A 13,391-nucleotide genomic window follows, 5' to 3' on the forward strand; every position below is an offset into this window, starting at 1 on the left:
AATTTGGCTACTTTTGATAGGATATCAGTTTCTAAGTCGTTCACGTAAATTATGAATAGTGTTGGCCCCAGGACCGAACCTTGGGGAACGCCACTGGTGACGGGTTGCCAATCCGATGCTTCACCATTAAGAACTACACGTTGTTCTCTGTCGGTGAGCCAGTCATGAATCCACGCACATAGATAGTCGTTAATACCGTGGGAACGCAGTTTTGAAATAAGCCTAACGTGAGGAACTTTATCAAACGCTTTCTGAAAATCTATGTAAATTACGTCATATGGGCTTTGGGCGTCCCAACATGTATAAACATCATTGAAAAAGGTTAATAGGTTGGTAAGGCAAGACCGATTACTACGAAATCCATGCAGACTATCAGTTATCAAATCATTTGTTTCAAGGAAAGTGATCATTTTATCCCTGATTATTTTTTCGAATAGTTTATTTAGGACAGACGTAAGGCTGATAGGGCCATAATTACTGGCTTGTTTTTTGTCTCCTTTTTTAAAGATCAGGGTAATATTGGCCTTTTTCCATTCGAGAGGCACACTGGCCTGTGCTAATGACTTGTTGAATATTAATGTAATGGGTAATTCTAGCTGTTGACTACATTCTCTTAACACGCGAGGAGATAAATTATCGGGGCCCGGAGATTTATTTGGATCTATTCTCTGCAAGTACGCACGCACTTCGCTGATATCAATTTCGGTCAATGGAAGCTTATGTTCTTCAGGGCCTTGAAAAATTTTCTCCGGGGCTGGAATTGATGTCATGTTCTCTTTTGTAAATACGCTACTAAAGGTTGAATTTAGGACCGACGCCATGCCTTTATCATCACTAATCGTATTGCCACTTAATAGTAGTGGGCCGATATTATTTTTAACAGTTATTTGTTTCTTATGTAACTGAAAAATAATCTGGGATTTTTCTTGGCATCAAGTGATATTTTCATCTCATATTCGCGTTTCTGTTTTCTGATTGAGTGACTTGCTGTGACTTAATTACAGACTGACTGACTGACTGAATAATCCCTGACTGACGGGCTAATTGAGTGACTTAATTAAAGACTGACTGACTAAATGAAGCTTCAGACTGCAGTCACTCAACAGCCCGTTAGTCAGGGAGTTAATTATTATTTAGTCAGTTACTCGGTCAGTCAATTATACCTAGCTATTCATGCACTTGGCCGAAAGGTTCATCAGGATACAAGGGGTGCAGGATCGAACAATCTTTCATATTTTTTTCAAAGTCAAAAGAAAGCCTTTATTATACACTAAAATCAAATGAGGAAATAGCCATGGAATGTAATAATTGAGCAGTCACATTCTTAGTTTTATTGTTGCAGAAAAATAAACAAGAGTTACAAATAACTAAAATCCATCATTATGTAACGCACGCGTGCGCCTCCGTGGTCTAGTGGTCAGCGTGCCTGGCTTCTACTCCGGGGCCGCGGGCCCGGGTGTAATGCTGACTTGCTTGATGGGCGAGCCTCCCATAAGCCACTTATAGCCAGGGGGGTACCTCTTTGGCCGACTGGTAAAGGAGTGGCTCTCCCGTCTCGCTGGTCGCGGGTTCGATCCCCGGCGCCGGCAAAACCTTTCCTTGTCTGGATTAATTTCTCGTGTGTTTCGTTATACGCAGAGGTCGTGTTGGAGTAAAGAGCAAATTCTGGCATTTCACTGGTGGCAAGGCGGTGGCATCCTCTCCTGTAGTTCTGTTGTGTCACCCCGAGAGGGTAACAGGTAGAGATGGCCCATGCTCTCCGACGTTCATAGAAAATGGGAACTCAACACAGAAATTAATCTAAATGGGAATGGGGAGACGTGTAGTGCTGACTTGCCTGATGGGCTAGCCTCCCATAACCCACTTAGCCAGCGGGGTACCTCTTTGGCCGACTAGTAAAGGAGTGGCTCTCCCGTTACGATGGTCGCGGGTTCGATCCCCCGGCGCCGGCAAACCTTTCCTTGTCTGGATTAATTTCTCGTGTGTTTCATTACACGCAGAGGACGTGTGTGTGTAGAAAAGAGAAAAATTCTGGCATTTCACGGGTTCGACTCCCGGCCCGGGCAGTCGGCGTGCGCCTCAGCCAGCTGATCATCCTCCCTTTCGGGCTGGTCGATAAATGGCTACCTGGGGAAGGTAACCTGTGGTAACCCGGTGTCACACTGGCCCTGTGTCCCGGGGTGACGGGCTCCCTCCCACCACATGCAGGCTCAAGGGCCAATGCCACGGAGATGAGCACCGAGGCCACGCGCTGCTACAGCGTCTGCCCCCAACTTTTTGCCTTAACACACATCCATTGAATAATATATATATAAAAAGCCAACAGGACCCGTCCCTGGCGCGAGACGGGTCTCAGCGCCCAAGAGGGAGACAACCATGGGGGCCTTCGCTTAGGCTCTGGGGCCGTATACACAAATATTCTAAGAATAATACTAAGCCTTGCACTTAACAACTTTTAGCTAAGCATAGGCCCTTAAGTATTACTTAGAATTCCCCTTAGCGGACTCTAAGCTAAGTATTTTTTGAGCAAAATACCGGTATGAAGTGCATCGCATAGCAAAACGACAACTTGCAAAAGCATTGTATATAGCTACCACAGGACATATTATGCAAAGATGAAATAGCTATAATGAATTCAACACGTTATCTATCCGTACACAAAAGCTTGTTTGGAAACAATAGACACATCAATGGAGTAAATGATCGACATAAACGAGCCTTCTTCTTCTTCCTCTTGTGGTCTTTATTGCCTATGATCGTTATAAAGGTGCATCTTTTCATGTTTCCGGTGTACCTCCACTATTCTTTTATGTGTTTTGGTAAAATATGTATATTACTGCCCTGACGTCGTCTCCTCAGCCGCCGGTGACAACAAAGGCGTAGCGCGAAGCGTATCACACGGAATTACCAAATAATAAAAGTAGACAAGTCAAAAACAAACTAAATCTAACCAGACCTGCCCAAACCTAACTATACCTAGCCTATGACCAACCTAACCTGACCCCTCTACCGCCAAAATGCAATGTGCTAAGATGCGTTAATTCACACTCCTCAATAGTTTGAAGTTTCTTCAATATTCAAGCTGTTTGTCACTGTACTGTATTCAGAGACCAACATACAGCACATAATGCATTAGCCTCACGTGAGATGGCTACCATAATTTCAGACTCGTGTGTTCAGTGACTTTCTTGTTTATTTATTTTGATATATATCAACTTCCAGTCAGGTTACTCTGGTATATCTTTGCCTCAGTGGGTCAAGGCACACAATCATTAGTACCATTATAAAATGTTCTAATGTTTCCCGAGCTTCTACACCTATCTGATGTACTATAGATAGGTATAGGTACTTCTCCATTCACAGAGGCCACTTTTCTCAACTATCTTTGACAGGTCTCCCATTCACATTGTTTCACTCTGCTCCAGTGTCATCATATGCTTTCCCTCTCTGTATATTTCCTTTCTCCAAAGGGGATTGTCTTCAATTTCCAGTGTTATATTAATTTGGCCCACCAGTGTTCACTCATTTCCTCTCTTTGAAACTCAGCTTCCCCTTTGTTAACCTTTCTCAGAAGCTTCACCCCATTTCCCCTGAGCATGTGAACATTATCATGCCAACTGGTCTTGAATGACTTATAATCTCCCGACATCTTAAGTCTTAGTTTTGCTGACCCATACAAGATAGCTGTGGGGTTACTACTTTCCCCATCCAAAAGCAACTTCCATATTCATACTGGCTAATTTCCCTTCTCTACCACTGATGTTAACACCCGTCATTTTCCTTACCTTGGCTTCATTCAGTTTTCTTTGTGCTTTCTCCTATGGCCTCCTTGCTTATCTCAAATACTAAATAACCATGTGTTTCTATTACCTCTAAGATATTGTTTCCCAGCACCCGCTGTCCTACTGCTGGGGTGAATTTCCATTATTATGTTTAAAGATAAGTTTCCATTCCATACCAAAGTCATTTAGGATCAGGCAAAATCCTTCCACTAATACTACATCATCTGCATAACCTAGGCAAAGCAATACAACTTCTGATGTGTGGGGCTTTATTACTTTTGCCTATATCCACATATACACATGGAGGAGGGGGAATGATTATGAGCAGAAAGGATTGATTGATTATGTGGCAGTAGATGGAAGACTGAGAAAGGATATCTGTGACGCGAAGGTAGTAAGCGGGATGTTCGATGGCTCTGACCATCTTGCAAAAGTGGGTGTTTGAAAAGAAAGGTGAAGTAAAAAAGGAGATACTGAAGATAGAAAAGTTACAGGAAAAAAGAAATAAAAGATGAGTATAACATGAAATGGCAGAGGCCTTAAGTGAAAAATGGGAAAGTGTGATAGTACAGATACTGAAAAAGTTTTTAGAACATTTAAAGAAGTAGTGTTAACTACAAAAAAGTGGTAGGGATGAAAGTGGTGAGAGATGGAAAAGAACAGGAAAGTCATGGTGGACAGCAGAGATAAGGAGGATAGTAAAAGAGAAAAGGTAAATTTTTTAAGAAAACTTAAGAAAGAAATGTGGTTTAGAAAGTAAAAAGGGAAAGGTAAAAGAAATATAGAGAATGCAAAATTAAATTAAAACAAGAAATAAAAGAAAGTAAGAAGAGAGTTGGTGAAGACTTTGGAAAAGACTAAGTGAAAAATATAAAGGGAACAGGAAATCATATTGGAAAGAAGTAAAAAATTAAAGAAAAGCATCACCCCAATAATATCTCCCCAAGGAGAATTAATGAAGTTATGGGTGAGAATGGAAAGATGTTGAAAGACGGGGAAGCTGTGAAAGAGACATGGAGAGAATATTTCAAAACTTAATGAATTTTTTGATGGACATCCAGCAGCTGTTACAGCAACAGTTTTTTTTTTTTTTTTTTTTTACAGCAAAGGAGACAGCTCAAGGGCACAAAAAAGTAAACATTAATAAAAAAAAAGCCCGCTAAGCGCTGCTGCTAACAAGAATCCCAAGCGGGTGCCGTAAGATAAGTCAGTTTCGGGAGGAGAGGTGTCCTGATACCCTCCTCTTGAAAGAGTTCAAGTCCTAGGCAGGAGGAAATACAGATGAAGGAAGATTGTTCCAGAGTTTACCAGCGTGAGGGATGAAAGAGTGAAGATGCTGGTTAACTCTTGCATAAGGGGTTTGGACAGTATAGGGATGAGCATGAGTAGAAACTCGAGTGCAGCGGGCCATGGAGGGGAGGCATGCAGTTAGCAAGTTCAGAAGAGCAGTCAGCGTGGAAATATCGATAGAAGATAGAAAGAGAGGCAACATTGCGGCGGAATTTAAGAGGTAGAAGACTATCAGTATGAGGAGGAGAGCTGATGAGACGAAGCCTTTGCCTCCACTCTGTCCAGAAGAGCTGTGTGAGTGGAGCCCCACACATGAGATGCATACTCCATACGAGGGCGGACAAGGCCCTGTATATGGACAGCAACTGTGCAGGGGAGAAGTACTGGCGGTGACGGTACAGTAAGCCCAGCCTCGAGGAATCTGATTTAGTAAGAGATGAGATATGAAGTTTCCAGTTGAGATTTTGAGTTAAGGATAGACCGAGGATGTTTAGTGTTGAGGAAGGTGATAGCTGGGTGTTGTCAAAGAATAGGGGATAGTTGTTTGGAAAATTGTGTCGTGTGGATAGGTGGAGAAACTGTGTTTTGAGGCGTTGAAGGACACCAGGTTCTTCTTGCCCCAATCGGAAATAATAGTAAGGTCTGAGGCTAAGCGTTCTGCAGCCTCCAGCCTTGAGTCGTTAAGTTCCTGAAGGTGGGTCTTCTATAAAAGAAGTTGAATAATGCAGAGTGGAATCATCGGCGTAGGAATGGATAGGACAGTTCGTTTTGGAAAGAAGATCATCAATGAACAACAGAAAAAGAGTGAGATAGGACAGAACCTGTGGGACACCACTGTTAATAGATTTAGGAAGAACAGTGACCGTCTACCACGGCAGAAATAGAACGGTCAGAAAGGAAACTGGAGATAAAGGTACAGAGAGAAGGATAGAAACCGTAGGAGGTAGTTTAGAAAGCAAAGATTTGTGCCAGACCTATCAAAAGCTTTTGATATGTCCAGCGCAATAGCAAAAGTTTCACCAAACGGCTAAGAGAGGATGACCAAGAGTCAGTTAAGAAGAGGAGATCACCAGTAGAACGCTTGCGGAACCCATACTGGCGATCAGATAGAAGGTCAGAAGTGGAAAGGTGCTTTTGAATCTTACGGTTAAGGATTGATTCAAAAGCTTTAGATAGACAAGAAAGTAAAGCAATAGGACGGTAGTTTGAGGGATTGGAGCGGTCACCCTTCTTAGGTACAGGCTGTGAGAAGGCATACTTCCAGCAAGAAGGAAAGGTAGATGTTGACAGGCAGAGGCGAAAGAGTTTGACCAGGCAGGGTGACAGCACGGAGGCACAGTTTTTAAGGACAATAGGAGGCACTCCATCAGGTCCATAAGCCTTCTGAGGATTGAGGCCAGAGAGGGCATAGAAAACATCATTTTGAAGAATCTTTATAACAGGCATAAAGGAGTCAGAGGGGGATGAGTAGGAGGAATATGCCCAGAATCGTCCAGAGTGGAGTTTTTAGAAAAAGTTTGAGAGAAGAGTTCAGCCTTAGAGATAGATGAGACGGCAGTGTTGCCGTCAGGACTGAGGAGTGGAGGGAAAGATGAAGAAGTGAAGTTGGAGGAGATGTTTTTGGCTAGATGCCAGAAGTCACGGGAAGAGTTAGAGAAAGCAAGGTTTTGACATTTTCTATTAATGAAAGAATTTTTGGTTAGTCGGAGAATAGATTTGGCACGATTTCGGGCAGAAATGTAAAGTTCATAATTAGCATTAGTTTGAAGGCTCTGGTATCTTTTGTGAGCTACCTCTCTATCATTGACAGAAAGAAGTAATATAACATATGAAGAAGTAAATCAGGCATTAAAAAGATTAAAAAATGGAAAAGCAGCAGGAACTGATGGAATCAATCAAAGATTTTCCTTCAGGATGGTAGGAGAAAAAATAATAGCAAAAGGAAAGAAACTATACGCTGCCTTCATGGACTTTGAAAAAGCTTATGACAGATTCGATTGGATTGCATTGTGGGATGTTTTAAAGATTTATGGTGTGGGAGGAAAACTGCTTAGTGCAATAAAGTCTTTCTATGAGGATGCATCTGCATGTGTCAAAATTGGTGGAGAAACAAGTGAACATTTTGAGATAAAAGGTGGGATTAGGGCAGGGGCGTGTCATGTCACCATGGTTGTTCAATATTTATATGGATGGTGTCATGAGAGAAATAAAGGGCAAAGTTGGAGTAAAAATGTACGCTGAGGGAAGGCAGTGGGTGCTGAATTCAATCCTGTTTACTGATGACACAGTGCTCATTGCAGAAAATGAAAGTGACTTACAAAACTTGGTCAGTGATTTTCATAGCGTCTGTAAAAGGAGAAAGCTGAAAGTAAATGTCAACAAAAGTAAAGTGATGGTTTGTGAGGGGAGTAGAAGTGAAGTTGTAGATTTTGTATGCCCATAAAGAGTGGGAACTGAATGTGAAAAAGAATGCAAAATAATTCTGAATGGTGAAGAAATGGAGGAGGTCAATGAGTTTAAGTACCCTGGATCAGTTATCAGTTGAAAATACAATAATAGTACCAACCCTCACATATGCAAGTGAAACATGGGCCTTGAATGAAAGTCAGAGGTCTAGAGTGCAGGCAGTGGAAATGAGTTATTTGAGGAGTGCTTGTGGTGTGAGTAGAATGGATGGAATAAGTAATGAAAGTGTGTATGAGTTTTTGGAATGTGTCACGGGGTGAAGGGAATAAGTGACTTTAAAGTGGTTTGGCCACATGGAGCAAATGGAGGAGAGTAAGATGACCATAATGGTGTAGGTGAGATTGAGGCAGGGAATGTTAGAGGACGACCTCCAGTGAAATGGAGAGATAGGGTGCAGGAGTACGTTAGGGAGAAGGATGAGAGATCCTTGAGAAACTTTGAGCAGGCAAGGAGGGAGTGTCCGGATAGAGAAAGATGGAAACTTCTGCCGTGGCCATCCCCTGGTGGGAGCTCCTAAGAGCAGGCATTGATGGGATGATGATGATGAATGAATTGAGAGGAATCACAGCAGAAATGTTGAAGTGTGGAGATGAAGTTACTATATGAATGGTCAAGATATGTGAAGTGGCCTGGGAAGGGGGGGGGGAGGTCCCAGCAGACTTGACAAAAGCCATCATGGTCCCAGTTTACAAGGGGAAGGGCAGGAGAGGGGAAGTGGGAGTTGTAGGGGTATAAGTCTGCTGAGTGTAGGCTACCTGGAAAGGTATATGGAAAAGTCCTAATTGAGACTGCGCAAAGACTTACAGAAGAGAAAATCAGTGAAGAACAAGGAGACTTTAGGAAGGGAAGAGGATGTGTGGATCAGATATTTTCCTTCAGTATGGTGTTTTATTAGAAAAAATATTAGCAAAAGGAAAAAATACTATGCTGCCTTCATGGATCTAGTTATTCTAAAGAAAGTTTATGACAGAGTCGATTGGCTGGCATTGTGGGACGTCTTAAAGATATATATGTCATCATGGTTGTTCAATATTTATATGGATGGTGTTATGAGAAATGAAGGGCAAAGTTGGGGAAATTGAAGTAAAAATGTATGCTGAGGGAGGGAGGGAAGTGGGTGATGAATTCAATCTTATTTGCTGATGACAGTGCTCAATGCAGAAAATGAAAGTGACTTACAAAATTTGGTCAGTGTTTTTGATAGTGTATGTAAAAGGAGAAAGTTGAAAGTAAATGTCAACAAAAGTAAAGTGATGGTTTGTGAGCGGAGTAGAAGGGAGGTTGTAGAGTTTGTATGCCCATATAGAGTGGGCATTGAATGTGAAAAAGAATGCCAAATAATTTTGAATGGTGAAGAAATGGAGGAGGTTAACGAGTTTAAGTACCTTGGATCAGTTATGTGTAAGCATGGTGGTACAGAAGGAGAGAAAAGAGAAAGGGCATTGCAAGGATTGACTGATTGGAGGAGAAGCTGCGGATCCATCTCTGGCATGCCATCTCATTGTTGGGGGCTGAATTTCTCCATGGCATGGACTGGACCTCTGCCGGACAGCTGGAGAAAGCTGCCATGGCACAAACCCGACTGATGGAGACAACTGATTTCTTCTTCCACATCATGTTTGGCCCTGAAATATGAGTACAAGTTCAAATAAACAACATAATATATATATATATATATATATATATATATATATATATATATATATATATATATATATAGATATATATATATATATATATATATATATATATATATTAATTGGGATGTTTTTCTTGATTAGTGTACTATACTAAAAGAGGTTAACCTGGTAGCTGCAGGGATCATGTTTCTTAAAGGCCCTCCGAGCGAGAAAATGAGAAAAATCATCACTCACGCAAACCATTTCATAATATATATCAACACATTTGTGATCAGTTTATGCATCATCTATTTTTGGGGGTTTATATCATGACAAAAATGTGGCCCATCGCTGGTACACGGTAGAGCCACAAATTTGGCCTGTTGCTGCTACCAGGTTAAGTTGGACTATGAATGGACAGATGTTGTTTTAAGAGCATCTGAAATAAACTTATGGGACTGATATATGATAATTAAATCTGTGATATTTATTAAGATGTGTCCAGTGATTTAATTGGCAAAGAATTGCAAAACACAAGCTAAGAAAATAAAAGTACTGAACTGATTGACGTATCGACACGGGAAATGGCCGTCGGAGAAATAAGAATGGATTAGTAATTAATATACCGAAGCAAGAACTAAAAGACATTGCATCGACATAAGTATATGATAGAATAACAGGCATTATCTACATGAGTTATTTACTGCACAGTGCACACTATATGGGCTGGCAACATTGTCTTATTTTCTAGCAATTGAAGTTTCTTATATTGTGCATTATATTCTTGCATGGGAATGACTGCTTGATGCTGGATGATAAAAACTAAATGATTAAACAATAATGTTATGTGGCGAATACCAGCTTGAGGTCACTCTAGGTCTAGGAGGACTTGCTCGTTGTTGTCAATGTCATCACGATCACTGCAAATAGATACATTACAATTAGAAATGCTTTGGTACCTGCCCTATATCTATATCTATACTTGTCCAGAAGTCAAAACTCTTGACTCATGGACCAATTTGCAATTTTTTTTGTTCAAAAAGATTTTAGCATTGTTGATTGACTTTAATAGCTATTTGGGAGTAAGACTAAGAATAATCATAAAATTCACTTTTAGATCTTCATAAGAAAGGAAGCTGCAAATAACAAAAGCCATAATATACTGTGAACTAATTAATTTTAAATGTGAAAAAAAAGACATGACCAAAACAAATTAAACAATACTACAATGCTAGCTAGCATGGGTATTAGTATCATTTGCAACACCTAGGATTCCTGGGAGGTATTTTACAGGAAGGATAGCTACCGTTCGTTAAGTAGGATCAATGAGGTTAGGTGACGTTTATAATTTTTTGTTAAGTTAAAATAAGGCAACATTCTGAATGATAGTTAATTTGATAAAAAATTTACGTCCAAAATCAAAATGTTTGTTTAAAAAATAGTCAGTAACACAAATCGGAAATTTATCTGAGTTAGGAGAAGTGAACTTATATTAAGTTAGGTATGTCAGAGCAAGGTTTCTAAACAAGTTGATTTAGGATTAAAGGAAAAAAGTCATAAGTGATGCAAGCTTGAGTACTTGAGCAAGTTCGGTTTAAGAGCTACCGGTACGTCAAATTGATTTGGTTTGGTTACTAAAAATAAGCAAAGGAAGGTAATTTTGTTAGGACACTTCTGACATTTAAGTTAGGTTAAAAATATCAACTTTTCTAAATAATTGCTGATTTGGTTAAAACTGGCTATCTTAAATAACAGATTAAGTTGAAATAACTATATGTCAGTGATAAATTTACCCAGGTTAGGTTTGGTTTATCGTTGCTGGGAGGTTAGTCAAGTAAAAATTAAATAACAGACACTAGTGACCCAAATAGGTATTGTTTAGGGTTTGGTAAGTTTGGTGGGAAACGTTTGTTGAAGTCAGTCACAAGATTAACAGGTGTGTTAGGTTTAAAGAGTTGAATATTGTAAAGGATAAGTCTGGCGAGGTAAAATATTGGCTCACCTGTGTTCGTTCCTTGGGCAGGAGTCTGTGGCTGCCGGTGTTGATCACAGGTAAGATACACGTGCACCAGTGATGACTGGACCTTCACAGACTACCTAAGGTGAGTGATAACAGACACTGGATGTCTCCAGGCGATGGCTGGGGGCTGTATAACGCCAGCCACACACCGCGGCCCGCGGGGCTTCCAGCAAGGTTACTCCCAGGGCTCCTTGTGTGACAGCCTGTGGATGGTGGCAGGCGGTCACCAGCCATCGCTTGGAGGGTCTCCAGTGTCTGTTATCACTCAATCTCTGTCAGCCTGTGAAGGTTGCACCTGCATTTTACCTGTCAGCGAACACCACTTCAGTCGTGATGGCCATGTAGGTGTTTCCAAGGTCCGCCTCGCCGAACCACTCATCTCAGCACGGTCAGCACAGTCCACAGATATTTCAGGATGAGTTTCAAATCATTACACGCCTCCAATTCGTCTAGACGAGGCAGATATATTAGGAGGTGATGCCTTTCATCCCGCTGTAATCCACCATGTTGCAATACTTATGCATTTTTAACGGTGCTATGGGAGCCCCTTCCCCGCCTTAAATTTTCCGCCCGCTAAGTGCTCCAGCTTCAGCGCTAAGCGGCCCAGCGCCATTTTAAGTAGAAAACTTAACGATTCTTTGCCGTTAAGTGCACTTAGCGATGCTAAGAACTTTTGTGTATACCGCCCCTGGCTTCCTCGACGTACGTTGTTTCATGCACAACGAGGCGTTACACTCAGAGCAAGACTGCAGCCTTGTTGTACACAAAGCCGAGGGTACAGCACATCACACAACTACTTGGTGGGTGTGTAGCTTTATTTTTTTGCGGCTACTTTAGTTGGCTTTGACCGCTTGTTTGTTTGGTGTCGTAGATCCAGTAGGTGTCATACCACGGCCGGTCTGGGGACCCGCCGCCTCTGCTCCATCTTCAAGTATTGCAGCTGGTTAGTTAGTTAGTTAGTTAGTTAGTTAGTTAGTTAGTTAGTTTGTTGTTTGTTGTCGTAGATCTAGTAGGTGTCATCACCACGGCCAGTCGGGGGACCCGCTGCCTCTGCTCCATCTTCAAGTATTGCAGCTGGTTAGTTAGTTAGTTAGTTAGTAGTTAGTTAGTTTGTTGTTTGCTGTCGTAGATCTCGGTGTCATCACCACGGCCAGTCTGGGGACCCGCCGCCTCCACACCTCTGCTCCCTCTTCAAGTACTGCAGCTGGTTAGTTAGTTAGTTAATTTGCTGAACCTGGATCTGGATTAATGATGCACAGGGCACCAGTACAGGTGCATAACACACATATTTGTGTTGGCTGTTGGGGGGACGGGGGAACCGAGTGTGCAGGGAGGGAAGTGAATCAGGTTAAGATTTGTTTTAGTACCATGCCAGTATCTCATTACCTACCTTATGAAACATCAGTAGCTCTTTATATATCTTTTCTACAAACCTTCAACAGTCATGTAATGCTTTCAAAATCCAATTCAAGGACTTTTTTTTACTTTTGAAAATACGGGATAATGTTTACGAAAGCGCGTCGCCTCCTCTGGTGCTGGCTGCGGTGATGGCACTGCCGCAGCTGCAAAATTGCTCACAGAGGGTTTTGTTAGGTTAGGTAGGGTTAGCTAAGGTTAGGTTATATTCATGTCCATGATAAAATTCGCAGTATTTGCATGAAAATAACAGGTTTGCTCTGGCGACAGGCGCGGCGGCGGTGCAGCCGGTGTTGCGAGAAATACCTCCTTTCAGAAATAAGTCACATATACATGTGGGGGGGTGGGGGAGCAGCCCCCCTGCTAGCAGAGTCGTAAAGTTCGGTTGGAGAAGTTTACTTATGCTCCCCCACTCTAAACCCTCTGCGAGCTATTTTGCGGCTGCGGCGGCAGCACCGCCTGAGGAGGCGATCCACTTTCGTAAACATTATCCCGTATTTTCAAGAGTAAAATAAAAGTCCCTGGATTGGATTTTGAAAGTGTTTCCATGACTGTTGAAGGTTTGTAGAAAAGATATATGAAGAGACAGTGATGTTTCTTAAAGTAGATAATGAGATACTAGCACGGTACTAAAACAAATCTTTACCGTGAATCAGATGTAATTGTTATGGGGTTAGCACACTGGGCAAGTTTTCCGTGGATCTTCAGTCAAACCATGATTTCCGCTGGCATGGTTCTCAATTCCATGGTTTTCTGACGTGTCCACGGTCTTCCGTAGCTACGGTAGATTTCACCGAA

General features: G+C 41.7%; 1 protein-coding gene and 1 long non-coding RNA gene across 18 annotated transcripts in view; one reads left to right on the top strand and one right to left on the bottom strand.

Moving 5' to 3' along the window:
* The window catches only part of LOC126988436 (zinc finger protein 708-like), a 227,702-nt gene that overhangs the window by 90,958 nt on the left and 123,353 nt on the right, over positions 1-13,391 (top strand). The window contains exon 1 of one of the 17 annotated variants that reach the window (XM_050846554.1): positions 11,866-11,981. The exons of 15 other annotated variants lie outside the window; for them this stretch is intronic. The gene's annotated coding sequence lies outside the window, so the exon portion shown is untranslated. Of the gene's footprint in view, positions 1-11,865; positions 11,982-13,391 lie in introns of those variants that run through there. One more of the 17 variants, XM_050846555.1, reaches the window with a different exon arrangement.
* On the bottom strand, positions 8,074-11,861 carry LOC126988440 (uncharacterized). Its single transcript, XR_007741952.1, has 3 exons — positions 11,160-11,861; positions 10,016-10,077; positions 8,074-9,163 (listed from the first exon to the last, which is right to left on the bottom strand). It is a non-coding gene; the product is annotated as an uncharacterized LOC126988440 (long non-coding RNA).

Source organism: Eriocheir sinensis, chromosome 69, assembly GCF_024679095.1.
Source record: "Eriocheir sinensis breed Jianghai 21 chromosome 69, ASM2467909v1, whole genome shotgun sequence".
In the NCBI taxonomy this organism is placed as follows: Eukaryota; Metazoa; Arthropoda; class Malacostraca; order Decapoda; family Varunidae; genus Eriocheir; species Eriocheir sinensis.